This window comes from Geotrypetes seraphini, chromosome 3 (genome assembly GCF_902459505.1).
Source record: "Geotrypetes seraphini chromosome 3, aGeoSer1.1, whole genome shotgun sequence".
NCBI classification, from domain to species: Eukaryota; Metazoa; Chordata; class Amphibia; order Gymnophiona; family Dermophiidae; genus Geotrypetes; species Geotrypetes seraphini.
Genome location: NC_047086.1, coordinates 299797178 through 299819052, shown reverse-complemented (window position 1 = coordinate 299819052; position 21875 = coordinate 299797178). Strand labels below are relative to the sequence as shown.

Here is a 21875-nt window from a genome sequence, read left to right as displayed (position 1 = left end):
AGCCCAATAAACGATGGAAGTCTTTATAAAGGCCCGAAACTGTAAACCCATCTTCCAAGTAGGGATCCAACAATGCCGCAAATTTGTCTTCAATAGGAAAGGCCAAAGCGGTCCGGGGGAGGGAACGGATGTAATGCTGAAGTTGTCGAAACGCCAGAAAGTCGCCCGCTGTAAAAACCCCCGCCCGGACCACAGCATCCCAGGATATTAAAGAGCCATCCTCCTGAAGAACATGGGTAAGTAACGTGAAATCCCGGGATGCCAGCTTACGAAAACTCGCATTCTCCATGCCGGGGCTGAATTGTAAATTCCCCTGAATAGGTAAGTATCTAGTAATCGAGGGAGTACCCTTCCATGAGTCCAACACATAAGACCAAACAATGCGGAGCGAGTGCAACAACAGGCTCCCCCGGAGGGCCGCCGGTAGGGCAGAACGGGGCGCATGCACCAGAGACAAAATATGCCAGGGCGCAAAAAATTCCTTCTCATAGGCTTTTAGAATAAAATCCTGACGATCTGAGAGCCACTCTCCCAGAAATCGCATCAAACAAGCAGCGTTGTACAGCCGAAAATGTGGCAACCCCAGTCCCCCTCCACCCCACGCTCCCAACAGGTAACGCAGCGCCACCCGAGGCCGTCGTCCCCCCCAACAAAATCGAGAAAGCATAGAGTGTAGTCTAATAATATCTCGTTTCAAAAGCCAGAAAGGAAGCATCTGTAAAGTGTAAAGCTTCCATTATCAATTAATTCTAAAATTGGCCATGAAAATTAAAAATGAAGGTTGTACAAGCTTTCTTCATCTATCAATTTGAACACTTAGAGGGGGGTAATAGCCTTTACATCTCTGCTATCTTCAATGCAAAAAGTGCTCATGTCAAGCCACCCTGCTTTTCGTCATGAGGGCTTTCTTCAGAGATATCATTGAAGGTATTCAAAGATGCTTCCTTGCTTGGATATTTTCTGAAGAAATCTAGATTGTGCCACTGGACATCAAACAGTTGCCCCGGTAAACGACATTTACGAGTATTCAGCTGGGAGCAGCTGCTGCTGGTGCACGGCTAATAGTTTTGGAATACACATCTTCTTGTTTTCAAGCATCTCTTTAGTACTTGTCTGGGATTGGCTGACAGGTCACCATACGTAAAATAGGAGGTGTGGTTTTTGAATCAGTTGCCGAATAATTAGACATTGCAATGTATACCATCCCCAAAATAAGTATCCGAGAAGATTTAAGTCCCAACCTGGCTCCATCTAGAAAGAACAAAGGCTCAGAAATCTTTATGTACTTTCCTTCTGTGAAAGTAATGTCTGGTAAGCAGCATGGAGAGAAATGAGGAAGAGCCGCCTCAGTTAAGACTGTACTTTCTGGGATCATTTCTGTAGGTTGTGACTGGAGAAATGTTTTGGAAAGTATTTTGTCTCTCTGTCCACAAGGAAGAACTTCAGTATTTTCTTCTGAGCATGAATTTGTCTTACAAGTTTGCTTTTACAACTGGGCTGTGGGACTTTGATGATTGCTCTTAATCTCCTAGAGAGAAGTTAAGAAGAAGAGAGTACATACTGAGTGGACTATTTCTATCAGAGCAGAGTTGTTTTTAAACGTTTCAGTAGGAAGCTTATAGAGTCCCTGAGTTCATCCAGGGCGGGTTAAGCTTGGTTAATTGTAGTATTAATTTGTTCTCTCTTTCTAACGAAAGCATTCCTTCTATTTCTCAGACCACCGTCTGTACGTTTGGGCTCAGTTTTAAAGATGCTAGAGCTTCTGTTTCTGTCTGTTTTATGTTTTTTTTATTTATTTTGAAGCTGATTCTTGCTTTCTTCTGTTTAAGAAGAAATGATTCTGAATCTACTTAATCAGACAAAAGATAAAATAAATAAAAAATTTCATTAAAAATAATAAAAACATAGAAACATGTAGAAAAACAACCAAGTGACATTAAATGAGTGGGAGAGGGAAAAAAAAAGTTGATTAGTACTGGGTTTCATTCCAATTCTCCCTGAAAATGGTGGTGCTTGGAGTCAAAGCTACAACATTGAGTTCTAGAATGCAAGATTGCCCCAGTTAAGGTAGACAAGGAGAGGAGCGTGGGAGCCCTGCTCCGCCCCCCCTCCCGACACAGGAGAGCCAACTTTTCTAAAAAAACAGCACCGGAGGAATCTGCCTCTTTCGCCGGCCCCCTCTGCACAAGAAGAGGAGTGTGGGAGCCCTGCTCCTCCACCCTCCCGACACAGGAGAGCCGACATTTCTAAAAAAAACAGCACCGGAGGAACCTGCCTCTTTCACCGTCCCCCTCTGCACAAGGAGAGGAGCGTGGGAGCCCTGCTCCGCCCCCCTCCTGACACAGGAGAGCCGACTTTTCTAAAAAAACAGCACCGGAGGAACCTGCCTCTTTCATCGGCCCCCTCTGCACAAGGAGAGGAGCGTGGGAGCCCTGCTCCGCCCCCCCTCCCGACACAGGAGAGCCGACTTTTTCATAAAGTCAGCACCGGAGAAACCTGCCTCTTTCGCCGACTCCCTCTGCACAAGGAGAGGAGCGTGGGAGCCCAGCTCCTCCCCCCTCCTGACACAGGAGAGCCGACTTTTCTAAAAAAACAGCACCGGAAGAACCTGCCTCTTTCATTGGCCCCCTCTGCACAAGGAGAGGAGCGTGGGAGCCCTGCTCCGCCCCCCCTCCTGACACAGGAGAGCCGACTTTTTCATAAAGTCAGCACCGGAGGAACCTGCCTCTTTCGCCGGCCCCCTCTGCACAAGGAGAGGAGCGTGGGAGCCCAGCTCCGCCCCCCTCCCGACACAGGAGAGCCAACTTTTCTAAAAAAACAGTACCGGAGGAACCTGCCTCTTTCGCCGGCCCCCTCTGCACAAGGAGAGGAGCGTGGGAGCCCTGCTCCGCCCTCCTCCCGACACAGGAGAGCCAACTTTTTCATAAAGTCAGCACCGGAGGAACCTGCCTCTTTCGCCGGCCCCCTCTGCACAAGGAGAGGAGCGTGGGAGCCCAGCTCCGCCTCCCTCCCGACACAGGAGAGCCGACTTTTCTAAAAAAACAGCACCGGAGGAACCTGCCTCTTTCGCCGGCCCCCTCTGCACAAGGAGAGGAGCGTGGGAGCCCTGCTCCGCCCCCCCTCCCGACACAGGAGAGCCGACTTTTTAAAATCACCAGCATCTCATCCCACATCTACTTTCAAAGGACCGCTCCGTCATACCTTTGACTGACCCGATTGGTCCAAATCCCCACTCTTACCCAACTGAAAACTCTTACAGGACAACATCCAGCTGCTCTGATATCATCCAGTTATCTATCTATCCAGTTTACCTTGTTCTCCAGTTGTTCTGATCCTAACCTCAATCATTGCTTTAATTTGCCACTCATTATTCTTACATGTCATTTATCCTGCTACCAAATCTGATTTCCCAGATGTACTGAAGTTTAGTTATCATAGCCCACCCTCCTCCAGGATCGGGCTCCATGCCAACCTTCTTCCTCTACTGACTCAAACAACCTAGCTCTTCCCGACAAAGCTCTCCCCCTAAAACAAACAAACAAACAAACAAATTATAATAAATAAATAAAAAATTTTATAAATAAATTATTTAATCATGAAACCGCCCTCATGGCTCCTTCTCCTCCTGCTCTGCTCTTCTCCCCTCACCACCCCCTGCTTGAAACCTCCTTCCCCCAACCTCCCCGACCCCTCCATTGATTTTAACATCTGCCCTGGCCTCAGAATCCCCATGTTGCTGCGCACCAGAAACCATCCCTCCAAAAAAAACCCTCGTAGAGTCAATCACGCATCCTTAAAACCAGTCCCCCCCGCAAATCTCCCCAATCTTGCCTCTGACTCGCTCACCCCAGTCCCTACACTGTATTGCAATGCCTGATCCGATTGCAATAAGATTCAAATCCTGAAGGACCTACTCAAAGACTCTGACCCGGGATTCCTATGCATCACGGAATCTTGGATCACAAAAGATGACATATTTACACAAAATGAACTCTGCTCCCACGGCTATCAAGGTCTCTTCTCTCCCAGAACTAACCGAAAAGGAGGAGGCCTGGCACTAATTTACAAATCATTCTTCGATGTCCAGCTCATCGAAAAGAGCAGCCACACGTCTCTAGAATACATGCTAGTCTCGGTCAATGACGAACTCCAACCTCACCCACTGGGTATCCTACTTCTCTACCGCCCTCCCACCCCTTGGAACAAATCCTCTGAGCTCGTTCTCGAAACCATATCAAATGCCTTCCTCAAATTTCAGAGACTTTTGATCATTGGGGACATCAATCTCCACCTTGATGACAACACCAACAAGGATACGACCGAACTAAAGAGCTTCCTCACCTCTCTCGGATTTCCCCCCCTTCACCTTCCCCATCCCATGAAAAGGGACACACCTTAGACCTCATCAGTTTCCTGGACCTTACCACCTACAAAACTTCAGTCGGCGACACCATCTGGGAACAGGTCCCCTGGTCTGACCACTTCCTTGGGACCTTCCGCCTCCCCATTTTCATGTCGCACCTTGGGACTCCTCCCCGCTCCTCTAACTCCATCACTTTTCGCAAAAAAATTTCAAGCAACCTGTTCTGGACAAAATTCCTCAAAAAATTATCCTCTGCACCTAAGCCTGCAGACCCTGAATCCAACTGGCATAACTGGACCACCCTCTCCGAATCCACCTTCCACTCCCTCGCCCCCCTTTCAACCAAATCTATCTCCTATCCTTGCAAAGCCCCCTGGTACCTCCCTTATCACAGAGAACTAAAGCAGAAATGTCGAGCCCTGGAGCGCAAATGGAAAAATTATAACTCCCCCATAGATAGACAAGCCTGGAGAGCCAACATTAAGCTCTACAATTCAGCACTAAAAAAAGCAAGGATGAACTTCTACGGCGAGAAAATCTCCAGATCTAATAACCAGAGTAGCACACTTTTCAAAATCTGGCACTCTCTAACCTCCAAAACAGACTCCACTTCTCTCCCCTCCTCTCCCTCAGCCGAAGTCCTTGCAAAATTCTTCAATGAAAAGGTCACTTCCCTACGATGCTCCTTCCCACCTGCAGTCTCCTACAACTCCCTGGTGCTCACGGACCCCAACCCCACTCTAATGGCCATTCTAATGGCCTCTAGCGCTATCCCAGCCGACAGACTATGGGCTACTTTTGAGCACGTATCCGAATCCCTCATCCTTAAATCTGTCTCAAACTGAAATCTTGCAATTGTTCTTTAGATCCATTTCCCTCTTACCTCTACGAGGAAATACCCTCTCTGGCCATCTCTTCCATCACCAAACTCTTAAACTCCGCCCTACATTCGGACCTATTCTCCCCAGAAATGGGCCATATCGTCTTATCCCGTCTATTGAAAAAACCCGACCTCGACCCCTCTTTACCATCCAGCTACCGCCCAATAGCAAATATTAGGAAATGTTAGGAAATTCTACTTTACGGAGAGGGTAGTGGATGCCTGGAATGCGCTCCCGAGAGAGGTGGTGGAGAGTAAAACTGTGACTGAGTTCAAAGAAGCGTGGGATGAACACAGAAGATTTAGAATCAGAAAATAATATTAAATATTGAACTAGGCCAGTTACTGGGCAGACTTGCACGGTCTGTGTCTGTGTATGGCCGTTTGGTGGAGGATGGGCAGGGGAGGGCTTCAATGGCTGGGAGGGTGTAGATGGGCTGGAGTAAGTCTTAACAGAGATTTTGGCAGTTGGAACCCAAGCACAGTACCGGGTAAAGCTTTGGATTCTTGCCCAGAAATAGCTAAGAAGAAAATTAAAAAAAATAAGAATAAAAAAAAAATAAAAAAATTTAAATTGAATCAGGTTGGGCAGACTGGATGGACCATTCGGGTCTTTATCTGCCGTCATCTACTATGTTACTATGTTACTATGTTACTATCCCTCTCCTAACTAAGATGCTTGAGTCCATCATATCGACCCAACTTTTATCCTACCTTGAGAAATTCTCCATTCTCCTACCTTACCAATATGTCTTTCGCCCCAATTTCAGTACCGAATCCCTTTAGAGAAGACATATAAATCCCTAATCTCCAAGATTCAACAACTTCACTCCCACAACAAGTTCGCCGTCCTCCTGCAATTCGATCTTTCTGCGGCTTTCGACGTTGTTCACCACGATATTCTAATTTACCAACTCTCTGAGATTGGCATCACCTCTACAGTCCTTGAATGGTTCTCAAAATTCCTCCGTTTCCGATCCTACATTGTCAACATGAATGGCACCTCATCCTCCCCCTGGATACCAACCTGCGGAGTCCCGCAAGGTTCTCCTCTCTCTCCTATCCTCTTCAACATTTATATGTCTTCTCTAAAACTCCTATGTCTATCCCCCCTTGAAACAATTTACACCTATGCTGATGACATCCTTGTCCTTCTTGAGACTGACTCAAATCTCACTAATCTCTCAGAGAACATTTCCTCTTGTATCTCGAACCTCCAATCTTGGGCCCACACCGTCCAAATGAAACTGAACGAATCCAAGACAAAACTTCTTTGGCTCGGCCCAAACTTAGCTCAGCTACCCACCTCAATCCCACTGTCCTCTGGCTCCACTCTGCAGCTCGAATTCTTCAGCAAGGTCCTGGGTGTCATTATCGACTCTACACTGTCCTTCAATGACCATCTCAACTCCCTGGTAAAAAAATGTTATTTCAACCTTCACATGCTGAGGAAAGTAAGATCTTGTTTCCACCAAAATCATTTTGCCGTTCTTGTCCAAACCATCATCCTATCCAGACTGGACTATTGCAATTCTATCTTCATAACCCTAACAAAGAAAAACCTTCACAGACTCCAACGGATTCAAAATGCCGCAGCCAAGCTTATCTTTGCAAAAAGTAAATACGATCATGTCTCACCGCTCCTTCTCAAGCTTCACTGGCTTCCGATAATTCCCAGAGTCCATTTCAAATGCATCTGCCTAACTTTCAAGATCGTCCATGGCATCCTCCCTCCATTAATTCCTCTTTCTTGGAATGCCTCAAATCCTAATACCACCAGACCCACCCAAAAATTGAAGCTAACCTTCCCCTCACTTAAAGGCATTTCCCTCCCAGGAATACTGGGAACTTCCCTAAACTTCAGACTCACCGAGCTCTGGAACAACCTTACCTCCCCCCTTCGGAACCTGAGTGCTCTCCAACCCTTCTGTAAACATCTGAAAACCTGGTTATTCTCAAAAATCTAACACTTCCCTTCTCATTTGACATCCTAGCCCTCCAACTTCCTTCTTTCCTTTGATCCTCATCTAGCCCTTTCCTTGTAGTTCCTTTCTCATTACATCTCCTGTAAACCGTGCCGAGCTCCACAACCTTGGAGATAGTGCGGTATATAAACCTAAGGCTTAGTTTAGTTTAGATGTTTCTGATAAGCTATGCACAGTATGTGTGCTTTAAAGGTTCTGAGCCACATGAAAGAGAGCTATTTTTAAAAGAAATGAAGAGCAACCTTTGTGGGGGCATAGCTCAGTGGTAGAGCATTTGACTGCAGATCAAGAGGTCCCTGGTTCAAATCCAGGTGCCCCCTTGCGCAAAGATGACTTGATCTTTATCTATATCCTTCGAAAATCAAAACCCTTTAATTTATTTACCGTACATCAACTAACTGAACTTTTAATACAAAGGCGTCTTCAATCTATTCCATTATCAATGAATTCATAAAATGGCCATGAAAATTAAAATTGAAAGCTGTACAAGCGTCCTTCATCTATGAACTTGAACACTTAAAGAGGGGGGTAATAGCCCTTACATCTTTGCTATCTTCAATGCAAAAAGTGCTCATGTCAAGACACCCTGCTTTTCGTCATGAGGGCTTTCTTCAGAGATATCATTGAAAATAATCATAGATGCTTCCTTGCTTGGATATTTTCTGAAGAAATCTAGATTGTGCCACTGGACATCAAAGAGTGGCCCCGGTAAACGACATTTACGAGTATTCAGCTGGGAGCAGCTGCTGCTGGTGAGAGGCTAATAGTTTTGGAATACACATCTTCTTGTTTTCAAGCATCTCTTTAGTACTTGTCTGGGATTGGCTGACAGGTCACCATATGTAAAATAGGAGGTGTGGTTTTTGAAACAGTTGCCGAACAATTAGACATTGCAATGTATACCATCCCCAAAATATGTATCCGAGAAGATTTAAGTCCCAACCTGGCTCCATCTAGAAAGAACAAAGGCTCAGAAATCTTTATGTACTTTCCTCCTGTGAAAGTAATGTCTGGTAAGCAGCATGGAGAGAAATGAGGAAGAGCCACCTCAGTTAAGACTGTACTTTCTGGGATCATTTCTATAGGTTGTGACTGGAGAAATGTGTTAGAAAGTGTTTGGTCTTGCTGTCCACGAGGAAGAGCTTCAGTATTCTCTTCTGAGCATGAATATGTCTTACAAGTCTGCTTTTACAGCTGGGCTGTGGGACTTTGATGATTGTTCTTAATCTCCTAGAGAGGAGTTAAGAAGAAGAGAGTACATAATAATAATAATAATAATAACTTTATTTTTGTATACCACCATACCCAAGGAGTTCTAGGCGGTTTACATTAGATTAACAAAAAATTACAAGTGGTTTAAAAACAATTGAACAATATTAGAGGCAAGCAATAAATAATACGTGGTTCGAAAACAATTGAACAATATTTGGAGCAAGGAGGTAGAATGTAGTTAGGAGAAGAGAGGGGGGTAGGTTAGGGGGGGGAGGGGGTGGGTAGGTTGGGAAAGGAGGTGGAAGGGGGGAGGAGGAGATTGTTGTTCATTGGAGAGGGGTGTTAGGTGTCTTGTCCATGGAATAGGTGAGTTTTGAGAGATTTTCTAAACCCAAGGTAGGTGGGGGCCTCAAGGACAATTTGGGCTAGCCATGGGTTCAGTTTGGCAGCCTGGAAGGCAAAAGTTTTATCAAGGAATCTTTTGTAGTGACATAGTTTTAGGGAGGGGAAGGCGAAGAGTTGAATTCTGCGGGAGTGCTTGTTTATGTGATTCAGATAGAAGTGAGGGTTTAAGTAGCTTGGGGATAGGCCAAATACTGTTTTATAGCAGAAGCAGGCAAATTTGAATAGGACTCTGGATTCAAAGGGTAGCCAGTGAAGTTTGTGGTAGAAAGGGGTGACATGTTCCCATTTTTTCAGGCCGAATATGAGGCGGACCGCAGTGTTCTGGATCATTTTGAGTCTTCTAATGGTTTTCTTCGTGGAGCTCAAGTAAATAATATTGCAGTAATCTAGTATGCTAAGGATGGAGGATTGTACTAGCAGGCGGAATGAGGTCTCGTCAAAGTATTTTTTAATGGTGCGGAGTTTCCATAGCACCGCGATGCATTTCCTAACTGTGATGTCTGTGTGTTTCTCCAGGGATAAATGTTTATCTAGTGTGACTCCCAGTATTTTTAAGGTTTGTTCGAGGGGGAAAGTAGATCCTTTCACTTGAATTGTGGTGTCTTTGATTTTGTTGTTGGGGGTGGCTAGTAAGAATTTTGTTTTGTCGGGGTTTAGTTTTAGTTTGTAGGATAACATCCAGCGTTCAATCTGAGTGAGTATATTTGAGAGTGAGGTAAGAAACTCTGGTGTGAAATTGGTTAGTGGGATGACTATTGTGATGTCATCTGCGTAGATAAAGAATTTGAGTTTGAGGCTTTGCAGGAGGTTTCCTAGGGAGGTAAGGTAGACATTAAATAAGGTGGGGGACAGGGGGGAACCCTGTGGAACGCCACAGGAGTTGTCCCAGCTATATGAAAGAGAGTTGTTCTTAAACACCCTGTATGATCTGTTTCGTAGGAATCCATGAAACCAGCTGAGAACTTGGCCGGAGATGCCAATGTAAGCAAGGCAGTCTAGTAGGATGGTGTGGTCGACCAGGTCGAATGCACTGCTGAGATCAAGCTGGATGATCAGGGCACTAGAGCCCTGGCTGAAGAGTGTGTGAAGGTGGTCAAGTAAAGAGGCTATAATGGTTTCAGTGCTGTGATCGGAGCGGAAGCCTGATTGATTATCATTTAGGACATTAAATTTTTCCAGGTGTGTGGTAAGTTCGGCATTTACCATCCCTTCTGCTATTTTGGTGAACAGTGGGATACTAGCGATCGGTCTGTAATTGGATGGGTCATTGGGTGGTTCTTTCGTGTTTTTTATTAATGGGGCTATCGAGATGTGGCCCTGCTCTGTTGGGAAACTACCTGTGGATAGTAGGAGGTCTACCCTACATACTGAGTGGACTATTTCTATGAGAGCAGAGTTGTTTTTATATGTTTCAGTAGGAAGTTTACAGAGTCCCGGAATTCATACAGGGCGGGTTAAGCTTGGTTAATTGTAGTATTAATTTGTTCTCTCTTTCTAATGAAGGCGTTCTTTCTATTTCTCAGACCACCGTCTGTACGTTTTTGCTCAGTTTTAAGATGCTAGAGCTTCTGTTTCTGTCTGTTTTATGTTTTTTTATTTTATTTTGAAGCTGATTCTTGCTTTCTTTTGTTTAAGAAGAAATGATTCTGAATCTACTTAATCAGACAAAAGATAAAATAAATAAAAAATTTCATTAAAAATAATAAAAACAAAGAAACATGTAGAAAAACAACCAAGTGACATTAAATGAGTGGGAGAGGGGAAAAAAATGTTGATTAGTACTGGGTTTCTTTCCAATTCTCCCTGAAAATGGTGGTGCTTGGAGTCAAAGCTAGAACATTGAGTTCTAGAATGCAAGATTGCCCCACTTAAGGTAGATGTTTCTGATAAGCTATGCATAGTATGTGTGCTTTAAAGGTTCTGAGCCACATGAAAGAGAGCTCTTTTTAAAAGAAATGAAAAGCAACTTTTGTGGGGGCATAGCTCAGTGGTAGAGCATTTGACTGCAGATCAAGAGGTCCCTGGTTCAAATCCAGGTGCCCCCTTGTGCAAAGATGACTTGATCTTTATCTATATCCTTCAAAAATCAAAACCCTTTAATTTATTTACCGTACATCAACTAACTGAACTTTTAATACAAAGGCGTCTTCAATCTATTCCATTATCAATGAATTCATAAAATGGCCATGAAAATTAAAATTGAAAGCTGTACAAGCGTCCTTCATCTATGAACTTGAACACTTAAAGAGGGGGGTAATAGCCCTTACATCTTTGCTATCTTCAATGCAAAAAGTGCTCATGTCAAGACACCCTGCTTTTCGTCATGAGGGCTTTCTTCAGAGATAAGAACATAAGAAAATAAGAACATAAGCGTTGCCTCTGCCGGGTCAGACCAGGGGTCCATCGTGCCCGGCAGTCCGCTCCCGCGGCGGCCCCCCAGGTCCATGACCTGAAAGTGTTCCCTACCTAACCTGAAATATCCATACCCTATTCGCTCAATGTCCTGTACGGTAAACCTCTATCTGTACCCTGTTATCCCCTTCGCTTCCAGGAAGTCATCCAGTCCCTTTTTGAACCCCAGAATTGTACTCTGTCTTATTACCTCTCCGGGAAGCGCGTTCCAGGTGTCCACCACCCTCTGAGTGAAGAAGAACCTCCTTGCATTCGTTATGAATCTGTCTCCTCTCAGTTTTTCTGAATGACCTCTTGTTTTAGTTGTCCCTGCTAGTCTAAAGAATCTGTCCCTCTCCACCTTCTCTATGCCTTTCATGATTTTATAAGTTTCTATCATGTCCCCTCTCAGTCTCCGCTTCTCCAGGGTAAAGAGCCCCAGCCTGTCTAACCGTTCGGCATATGAAAGGTTCTCCATACCCTTTATCATCCTCGTTGCCCTCCTCTGGACCCTTTCGAGTATTGCCATGTCCTTCTTGAGGTATGGCGACCAGTATTGGACGCAGTATTCCAGATGTGGGCGCACCATTGCTCGATACAGTGGCAGGATAACTTCTTTTGTTCTGGTAGTGATACCTTTTTTGATAATGCCCAACATTCTGTTCGCTTTTTTTGAGGCCGCTGCACATTGTGCCGCCGGCTTCATTGTGTTATCTACCAATACCCCCAGATCTTTTTCCTGGCTGCCTTTCCCGAGTACCCTCCCTCCCATCGTATAGCTGTACATGGAGTTCCCCTTCCCTATATGCAAGACCTTACATTTCTCCACATTGAAGCTCATCTGCCATTTTTTTGCCCACTCACTCAGCTTGTTCAGGTCGCTTTGCAATTCTTTGCATTCCTCAACAGTTCTGGCCCTGCTGGAGAGTTTTGTGTCATCCGCGAACTTGATAACTTCGCACTTTGTCCCCGTTTCTAGATCATTAATAAATATATTGAACAGCAATGGTCCCAGCACTGACCCTTGCGGAACACCACTTGTGACCCCTATCCAGTCAGAGTAGTGCCCCTTTACTCCTACCCTCTGTTTCCTGTCCGCCAGCCAATTTTTGATCCATCTGTACACGTCCCCTTCCACCCCGTGACTCCACAGTTTCTTCAGTAATCGTTCATGGGGCACCTTGTCAAAGGCTTTTTGGAAATCTAGATATATAATGTCTACTGGGTCACCTTGGTCCAATTGCTTACTTATCCCCTCAAAGAAATGCAGTAGATTTGTCTGGCATGATCGGCCTTTACAGAAACCATGCTGGCTCGATCTCATCAGATTATTTTTTTCTATATGCTCATTGATACCTTCCCTGATCATTGATTCGACCATCTTCCCTGGAACGGAGGTTAAGCTCACCGGTCTGTAGTTTCCCGGGTCGCCTCTCGATCCCTTCTTGAAGATCGGTGTAACATTCGCTATCTTCCAGTCCTCCGGGATTACCCCTGTTTTCAAGGACAGGTTGCAAATATGCTGCAGTAACTCTGCTGTTTCATCTCTGAGCTCTTTCAGTATTCTCGGGTGGATCCCGTCTGGGCCCGGAGCCTTGTCCGTTCTTAATCTATCTACCTGCCTAAGAACGTCTTCGAGGCTTACCTCCATGCATGATAATTTCCCCTCTTGATCTCCCCTGAAGATTTTTTCCGGTTCTGGCACACTGGATGTGTCCTCTATTGTAAAGACCGACGAGAAGAACTTGTTTAGCCTACCAGCCACCTCCTTTTCCTCTTTCACCACTCCCTTCCGGTCACCCTCATCCAGGGGCCCCACCTCCTCCCTCGCTGGCTGTTTCCCTTTCACATATCTGAAAAATGGTTTGAAATTTCTTGCTTCCTTGGCCAGTCTCTCCTCATACTCTTTCTTGGCTTTCCTGACTACTCGGTGACATTCTTTTTGTTGCTTCCTGTACTCTCTCCAGTTTCCTTCAGTTTTGTCCTTTTTCCACTTCCGAAATGATTTTTTCTTGTCTCCTATCACTTTCTTTACTTCACTGGTTATCCATGCAGGGTCCTTTGTCTGATTTTTCTTGGAACCTTTCCTAAATCTTGGTATATATAGGTTTTGCGCCTTGTTTACTGTGTCCTTGAATAGGGACCAGGCTTGCTCCACAGTCCGAGTTTCCTTGGAGCTGTTTCTGAGCTTCTTTCTCACCATTTGTCTCATGGCATCATAGTTCCCTTTCTTGAAGTTAAATGTTATTGCCTTGGTTCTCTTTCCCATAGGTACTCCTACTTGCACTTTGAACTGAATCATGTTGTGGTCACTGGTTCCTAGTGGTCCTATGATCTCCACATCCTTCGCGGGGCCTTTCAGCCCATTGAGGATCAGATCCAGAGTCGCTGATCCTCTCGTTGGTGCCTCGACTAGTTGTTCCATGAAGCAGTCCTGGATTGCTTCCAGGAACTCCATTTCCTTTGCACATTTTGAATTTCCAAGACACCAGTCTATCCCAGGGTAGTTGAAATCTCCCATAACTATGGTGTTTGGGTTCTTGCATTCCCTTCTCAGCTCGGCTACCATTTCTGTATCTTCAGCTTCAGTTTGCCCAGGTGGACGGTAGAACAATCCCATCTTTATCTCAGATCCGTTGCTTCCTGGTACTTTGATCCACAATGACTCCAGTTGGGCATTTGTCTCTGCTGTGTCCACAGTGGTTGAGTGAATGGTATCCCTTATGTATAGTGCTATTCCTCCCCCCTTCTGGTAAGTCCTGTCTTTTCGGTAGAGTTTGTATCCTGGCAGTACTATGTCCCATTTGTTTTCCTCGTTCCACCATGTTTCCGTGATCCCTATGATGTCTAGTCTCTCATTTTTGGCCATGACTTCTAGTTCCCCCATTTTGTTCTTTAGGCTCCTTGCATTAGTATACATGCAGTTCAAGTCCTGGCATTTTCCCTTCCTTTCTATTTTCCCTTGCATTTCCTGCTTCATTCTGTCCCCTTCCTGGCCTGCCAACTCCTGAGTATTGTCTCTTTTGTCCTCTCTTTGTGGTAGATTCCTATTGCCTTCCCCTTGTGGCGTGTTTCTACTGTCCTCCTCTTGTTCTTTCTCATCATCCAGTCCCGTTTTGACTTCCCCTTTCAGTATGTTCCTCCTTTCCCCCTCTCGCTTCATCTGACTCCCTTGTTTGTTCATAGTCTGTTGCTTGCCACTTGTGTCTTCCCCAAAATCTTTCCCCTCAGTACCCTCACTGGGTACTGTTTCCCGAACCGTCGATACCAGGTCGACTGTCGGCTTTCTCCTACTACTTAGTTTAAAGCTTGCTCTATCGCTCTTCTGACGTTATTTGCTAGTTGTCTAGTTCCCGCCTTGCTCAGGTGTAGACCATCATTCTTGAAAAGCTTGTTCTTTCCCCAGAACGTTGTCCAGTTCCTCACAAAGAGAAATCCCTCTTCCTCACACCATTTTCTCATCCATGCGTTAATTGATTGTAGCTCTGTCTGCCTCTTCGTTTCTGCCCTCGGTACTGGAAGGATCTCTGAGAAGGCTATCCTCTGGGTCCTCATCTTCAGTTTCCTTCCTAAGATCTTGAATTGTTCAGTCAGTGCATTTTTGCTGTAGTCCCTCCTGGTGACATCGTTCGTCCCGACGTGGACTATCACTGCTGTTAGAAAGATATCATTGAAAATAATCATAGATGCTTCCTTGCTTGGATATTTTCTGAAGAAATCTAGATTGTGCCACTGGACATCAAAGAGTGGCCCCGGTAAACGACATTTACGAGTATTCAGCTGCGAGCAGCTGCTGCTGGTGCGAGGCTAATAGTTTTGGAATACACATCTTCTTGTTTTCAAGCATCTCTTTAGTACTTGTCTGGGATTGGCTGACAGGTCACCATATGTAAAATAGGAGGTGTGGTTTTTGAAACAGTTGCCGAACAATTAGACATTGCAATGTATACCATCCCCAAAATATGTATCCGAGAAGATTTAAGTCCCAACCTGGCTCCATCTAGAAAGAACAAAGGCTCAGAAATCTTTATGTACTTTCCTCCTGTGAAAGTAATGTCTGGTAAGCAGCATGGAGAGAAATGAGGAAGAGCCACCTCAGTTAAGACTGTACTTTCTGGGATCATTTCTATAGGTTGTGACTGGAGAAATGTGTTAGAAAGTGTTTGGTCTCGCTGTCCACGAGGAAGAGCTTCAGTATTCTCTTCTAAGCATGAATTTGTCTTACAAGTCTGCTTTTACAGCTGGGCTGTGGGACTTTGATGATTGTTCTTAATCTCCTAGAGAGGAGTTAAGAAGAAGAGAGTACATACTGAGTGGACTATTTCTATGAGAGCAGAGTTGTTTTTATATGTTTCAGTAAGAAGTTTACAGAGTCCCGGAATTCATCCAGGGCGGGTTAAGCTTGGTTAATCGTAGTATTAATTTGTTCTCTCTTTCTAATGAAGGCGTTCTTTCTATTTCTCAGACCACCGTCTGTACGTTTTTGCTCAGTTTTAAGATGCTAGAGCTTCTGTTTCTGTCTGTTTTATGTTTTTTTTATTTTATTTTGAAGCTGATTCTTGCTTTCTTTTGTTTAAGAAGAAATGATTCTGAATCTACTTAATCAGACAAAAGATAAAATAAATAAAAAATTTCATTAAAAATAATAAAAACAAAGAAACATGTAGAAAAACAACCAAGTGACATTAAATGAGTGGGAGAGGGGAAAAAAAAAGTTGATTAGTACTGGGTTTCATTCCAATTCTCCCTGAAAATGGTGGTGCTTGTAGTCAAAGCTACAACATTGAGTTCTAGAATGCAAGATTGCCCCACTTAAGGTAGATGTTTCTGATAAGCTATGCATAGTATGTGTGCTTTAAAGGTTCTGAGCCACATGAAAGAGAGCTCTTTTTAAAAGAAATGAAGAGCAACCTTTGTGGGGGCATAGCTCAGTGGTAGAGCATTTGACTGCAGATCAAGAGGTCCCTGGTTCAAATCCAGGTGCCCCCTTGCGCAAAGATGACTTGATCTTTATCTATATCCTTCAAAAATCAAAACCCTTTAATTTATTTACCGTACATCAACTAACTGAACTTTTAATACAAAGGCGTCTTCAATATATTCCATTATCAATGAATTCATAAAATGGCCATGAAAATTAAAATTGAAAGCTGTACAAGCGTCCTTCATCTATGAACTTGAACACTTAAAGAGGGGGGTAATAGCCCTTACATCTTTGCTATCTTCAATGCAAAAAGTGCTCATGTCAAGACACCCTGCTTTTCGTCATGAGGGCTTTCTTCAGAGATATCATTGAAAATATTCAAAGATGCTTCCTTGCTTGGATATTTTCTGAAGAAATCTAGATTGTGCCACTGGACATCAAAGAGTGGCCCCGGTAAACGACATTTACGAGTATTCAGCTGGGAGCAGCTGCTGCTGGTGCGAGGCTAATAGTTTTGGAATACACATCTTCTTGTTTTCAAGCATCTCATAGAAACATAGAAACATAGAAAAGACGGCAGAAAAGGGCTATAGCCCACCAAGTCTGCCCATTCCAAATTCCCGCCCTTCTGATTTTACTCCCTTAGAGATCCCATGTGAACATCCCATTGTCTCTTAAAATCTGACACGCTCTTGGCCTCAATCACCTGCAGTGGGAGTTTGTTCCAATGATCCACTACTCTTTCAGTGAAGAAGTATTTTCTGTAGTCGCTATGGAACTTCCCTCCCCTGATTTTTAACGGACGCCCCCTGGTGGTCGAGGATCCCTTGAGGTAGAAGATATCTTCTTCCGACTCGATACGGCCCGTGATATACTTAAATGTTTCAATCATGTCTCCCCTCTCTCTTCGTTCCTCAAGTGAGTACAGCCGTAGTTTATTCAGTCTTTCTTCATACGTGAGATCCCTGAGCCCCAAGACCATCTTAGTGGCCATACGTTGAACCGACTCGATTCTCAGCACATCTTTCCGGTAGTGTGGTCTCCAGAATTGAACACAGTATTCCAGATAAGGCCTCACCATGGACCTGTACAGCGGCATCACTACTTCAGGTCTCCTGCTGACAAAACCTCTACGGATACAACCCATCACTTGCCTTGCCTTGGAGGAAGCCTTCTCCACTTGATTAGCAACCTTCATGTCATGTCTCTTTAGTACTTGTCTGGGATTGGCTGACAGGTCACCATATGTAAAATAGGAGGTGTGGTTTTTGAAACAGTTGCCGAACAATTAGACATTGCAATGTATACCATCCCCAAAATATGTATCCGAGAAGATTTAAGTCCCAACCTGGCTCCATCTAGAAAGAACAAAGGCTCAGAAATCTTTATGTACTTTCCTCCTGTGAAAGTAATGTCTGGTAAGCAGCATGGAGAGAAATGAGGAAGAGCCACCTCAGTTAAGACTGTACTTTCTGGGATCATTTCTATAGGTTGTGACTGGAGAAATGTGTTAGAAAGTGTTTGGTCTCGCTGTCCACGAGGAAGAGCTTCAGTATTCTCTTCTAAGCATGAATTTGTCTTACAAGTCTGCTTTTACAGCTGGGCTGTGGGACTTTGATGATTGTTCTTAATCTCCTAGAGAGGAGTTAAGAAGAAGAGAGTACATACTGAGTGGACTATTTCTATGAGAGCAGAGTTGTTTTTATATGTTTCAGTAAGAAGTTTACAGAGGTCCCGGAATTCATCCAGGGCGGGTTAAGCTTGGTTAATCGTAGTATTAATTTGTTCTCTCTTTCTAATGAAGGCGTTCTTTCTATTTCTCAGACCACCGTCTGTACGTTTTTGCTCAGTTTTAAGATGCTAGAGCTTCTGTTTCTGTCTGTTTTATGTTTTTTTTATTTTATTTTGAAGCTGATTCTTGCTTTCTTTTGTTTAAGAAGAAATGATTCTGAATCTACTTAATCAGACAAAAGATAAAATAAATAAAAAATTTCATTAAAAATAATAAAAACAAAGAAACATGTAGAAAAACAACCAAGTGACATTAAATGAGTGGGAGAGGGGAAAAAAAAAGTTGATTAGTACTGGGTTTCATTCCAATTCTCCCTGAAAATGGTGGTGCTTGTAGTCAAAGCTACAACATTGAGTTCTAGAATGCAAGATTGCCCCACTTAAGGTAGATGTTTCTGATAAGCTATGCATAGTATGTGTGCTTTAAAGGTTCTGAGCCACATGAAAGAGAGCTCTTTTTAAAAGAAATGAAGAGCAACCTTTGTGGGGGCATAGCTCAGTGGTAGAGCATTTGACTGCAGATCAAGAGGTCCCTGGTTCAAATCCAGGTGCCCCCTTGTGCAAAGATGACTTGATCTTTATCTATATCCTTCAAAAATCAAAATCCCTTTAATTTATTTACCGTACATCAACTAACTGAACTTTTAATACAAAGGCGTCTTCAATATATTCCATTATCAATGAATTCATAAAATGGCCATGAAAATTAAAATTGAAAGCTGTACAAGCGTCCTTCATCTATGAACTTGAACACTTAAAGAGGGGGGTAATAGCCCTTACATCTTTGCTATCTTCAATGCAAAAAGTGCTCATGTCAAGACACCCTGCTTTTCGTCATGAGGGCTTTCTTCAGAGATATCATTGAAAATATTCAAAGATGCTTCCTTGCTTGGATATTTTCTGAAGAAATCTAGATTGTGCCACTGGACATCAAAGAGTGGCCCCGGTAAACGACATTTACGAGTATTCAGCTGGGAGCAGCTGCTGCTGGTGCGAGGCTAATAGTTTTGGAATACACATCTTCTTGTTTTCAAGCATCTCATAGAAACATAGAAACATAGAAAAGACGGCAGAAAAGGGCTATAGCCCACCAAGTCTGCCCATTCCAAATTCCCGCCCTTCTGATTTTACTCCCTTAGAGATCCCATGTGAACATCCCATTGTCTCTTAAAATCTGACACGCTCTTGGCCTCAATCACCTGCAGTGGGAGTTTGTTCCAATGATCCACTACTCTTTCAGTGAAGAAGTATTTTCTGTAGTCGCTATGGAACTTCCCTCCCCTGATTTTTAACGGACGCCCCCTGGTGGTCGAGGATCCCTTGAGGTAGAAGATATCTTCTTCCGACTCGATACGGCCCGTGATATACTTAAATGTTTCAATCATGTCTCCCCTCTCTCTTCGTTCCTCAAGTGAGTACAGCCGTAGTTTATTCAGTCTTTCTTCATACGTGAGATCCCTGAGCCCCAAGACCATCTTAGTGGCCATACGTTGAACCGACTCGATTCTCAGCACATCTTTCCGGTAGTGTGGTCTCCAGAATTGAACACAGTATTCCAGATAAGGCCTCACCATGGACCTGTACAGCGGCATCACTACTTCAGGTCTCCTGCTGACAAAACCTCTACGGATACAACCCATCACTTGCCTTGCCTTGGAGGAAGCCTTCTCCACTTGATTAGCAACCTTCATGTCATGTCTCTTTAGTACTTGTCTGGGATTGGCTGACAGGTCACCATATGTAAAATAGGAGGTGTGGTTTTTGAAACAGTTGCCGAACAATTAGACATTGCAATGTATACCATCCCCAAAATATGTATCCGAGAAGATTTAAGTCCCAACCTGGCTCCATCTAGAAAGAACAAAGGCTCAGAAATCTTTATGTACTTTCCTCCTGTGAAAGTAATGTCTGGTAAGCAGCATGGAGAGAAATGAGGAAGAGCCACCTCAGTTAAGACTGTACTTTCTGGGATCATTTCTATAGGTTGTGACTGGAGAAATGTGTTAGAAAGTGTTTGGTCTCGCTGTCCACGAGGAAGAGCTTCAGTATTCTCTTCTAAGCATGAATTTGTCTTACAAGTCTGCTTTTACAGCTGGGCTGTGGGACTTTGATGATTGTTCTTAATCTCCTAGAGAGGAGTTAAGAAGAAGAGAGTACATACTGAGTGGACTATTTCTATGAGAGCAGAGTTGTTTTTATATGTTTCAGTAAGAAGTTTACAGAGTCCCGGAATTCATCCAGGGCGGGTTAAGCTTGGTTAATCGTAGTATTAATTTGTTCTCTCTTTCTAATGAAGGCGTTCTTTCTATTTCTCAGACCACCGTCTGTACGTTTTTGCTCAGTTTTAAGATGCTAGAGCTTCTGTTTCTGTCTGTTTTATGTTTTTTTTATTTTATTTTGAAGCTGATTCTTGCTTTCTTTTGTTTAAGAAGAAATGATTCTGAATCTACTTAATCAGACAAAAGATAAAATAAATAAAAAATTTCATTAAAAATAATAAAAACAAAGAAACATGTAGAAAAACAACCAAGTGACATTAAATGAGTGGGAGAGGGGAAAAAAAAAGTTGATTAGTACTGGGTTTCATTCCAATTCTCCCTGAAAATGGTGGTGCTTGTAGTCAAAGCTACAACATTGAGTTCTAGAATGCAAGATTGCCCCACTTAAGGTAGATGTTTCTGATAAGCTATGCATAGTATGTGTGCTTTAAAGGTTCTGAGCCACATGAAAGAGAGCTCTTTTTAAAAGAAATGAAGAGCAACCTTTGTGGGGGCATAGCTCAGTGGTAGAGCATTTGACTGCAGATCAAGAGGTCCCTGGTTCAAATCCAGGTGCCCCCTTGTGCAAAGATGACTTGATCTTTATCTATATCCTTCAAAAATCAAAACCCTTTAATTTATTTACCGTACATCAACTAACTGAACTTTTAATACAAAGGCGTCTTCAATCTATTCCATTATCAATGAATTCATAAAATGGCCATGAAAATTAAAATTGAAAGCTGTACAAGCGTCCTTCATCTATGAACTTGAACACTTAAAGAGGGGGGTAATAGCCCTTACATCTTTGCTATCTTCAATGCAAAAAGTGCTCATGTCAAGACACCCTGCTTTTCGTCATGAGGGCTTTCTTCAGAGATATCATTGAAAATATTCAAAGATGCTTCCTTGCTTGGATATTTTCTGAAGAAATCTAGATTGTGCCACTGGACATCAAAGAGTGGCCCCGGTAAACGACATTTACGAGTATTCAGCTGGGAGCAGCTGCTGCTGGTGCGAGGCTAATAGTTTTGGAATACACATCTTCTTGTTTTCAAGCATCTCTTTAGTACTTGTCTGGGATTGGCTGACAGGTCACCATATGAAAAATAGGAGGTGTGGTTTTTCAAACAGTTGCCGAACAATTAGACATTGCAATGTATACCATCCCCAAAATATGTATCCGAGAAGATTTAAGTCCCAACCTGGCTCCATCTAGAAAGAACAAAGGCTCAGAAATCTTTATGTACTTTCTTCCTTTGAAAGTAATGTCTGGTAAGCAGCATGGAGAGAAATGAGGAAGAGCCACCTCAGTTAAAACTGTACTTTCTGGGATCATTTCTATAGGTTGTGACTGGAGAAATGTGTTAGAAAGTGTTTGGTCTCGCTGTCCACGAGGAATAGCTTCAGTATTCTCTTCTGAGCATGAATTTGTCTTACAAGTCTGCTTTTACAGCTGGGCTGTGGGACTTTGATGATTGTTCTTAATCTCCTAGAGAGGAGTTAAGAAGAAGAGAGTACATACTGAGTGGACTATTTCTATGAGAGCAGAGTTGTTTTTATATGTTTCAGTAGGAAGTTTACAGAGTCCCGGAATTCATCCAGGGCGGGTTAAGCTTGGTTAATCGTAGTACAGTGGTGCCTCACACAACGAATTTAATTGGTT

The 21875-nt window shown here is 43.5% G+C and overlaps 11 non-coding genes across 11 annotated transcripts; all 11 read left to right on the top strand.

The window, feature by feature from the left end:
- Positions 1–1352: 1352 nt before the first annotated feature.
- LOC117358308 lies at positions 1353–1569 on the top strand. Its single transcript, XR_004539006.1, has one exon. It is a non-coding gene; the product is annotated as a small nucleolar RNA U3 (small nucleolar RNA).
- Positions 1570–7476: 5907 nt separating this feature from the next.
- On the top strand, positions 7477–7548 carry TRNAC-GCA. Its single transcript has one exon. It is a non-coding gene; the product is annotated as a tRNA-Cys (tRNA).
- A 734-nt stretch (positions 7549–8282) lies between these two features.
- LOC117358309 lies at positions 8283–8494 on the top strand. Its single transcript, XR_004539007.1, has one exon. It is a non-coding gene; the product is annotated as a small nucleolar RNA U3 (small nucleolar RNA).
- Positions 8495–10818: 2324 nt separating this feature from the next.
- Positions 10819–10890, top strand: TRNAC-GCA. The gene has a single exon. It is a non-coding gene; the product is annotated as a tRNA-Cys (tRNA).
- A 4447-nt stretch (positions 10891–15337) lies between these two features.
- On the top strand, positions 15338–15554 carry LOC117358300. Its single transcript, XR_004538998.1, has one exon. It is a non-coding gene; the product is annotated as a small nucleolar RNA U3 (small nucleolar RNA).
- A 599-nt stretch (positions 15555–16153) lies between these two features.
- Positions 16154–16225, top strand: TRNAC-GCA. The gene has a single exon. It is a non-coding gene; the product is annotated as a tRNA-Cys (tRNA).
- Positions 16226–17619: 1394 nt separating this feature from the next.
- Positions 17620–17836, top strand: LOC117358299. Its single transcript, XR_004538997.1, has one exon. It is a non-coding gene; the product is annotated as a small nucleolar RNA U3 (small nucleolar RNA).
- Positions 17837–18436: 600 nt separating this feature from the next.
- Positions 18437–18508, top strand: TRNAC-GCA. The gene has a single exon. It is a non-coding gene; the product is annotated as a tRNA-Cys (tRNA).
- Positions 18509–19903: 1395 nt separating this feature from the next.
- Positions 19904–20120, top strand: LOC117358298. Its single transcript, XR_004538996.1, has one exon. It is a non-coding gene; the product is annotated as a small nucleolar RNA U3 (small nucleolar RNA).
- A 599-nt stretch (positions 20121–20719) lies between these two features.
- TRNAC-GCA lies at positions 20720–20791 on the top strand. Its single transcript has one exon. It is a non-coding gene; the product is annotated as a tRNA-Cys (tRNA).
- A 734-nt stretch (positions 20792–21525) lies between these two features.
- LOC117358307 lies at positions 21526–21742 on the top strand. Its single transcript, XR_004539005.1, has one exon. It is a non-coding gene; the product is annotated as a small nucleolar RNA U3 (small nucleolar RNA).
- The last annotated feature ends 133 nt before the right edge of the window (positions 21743–21875 follow it).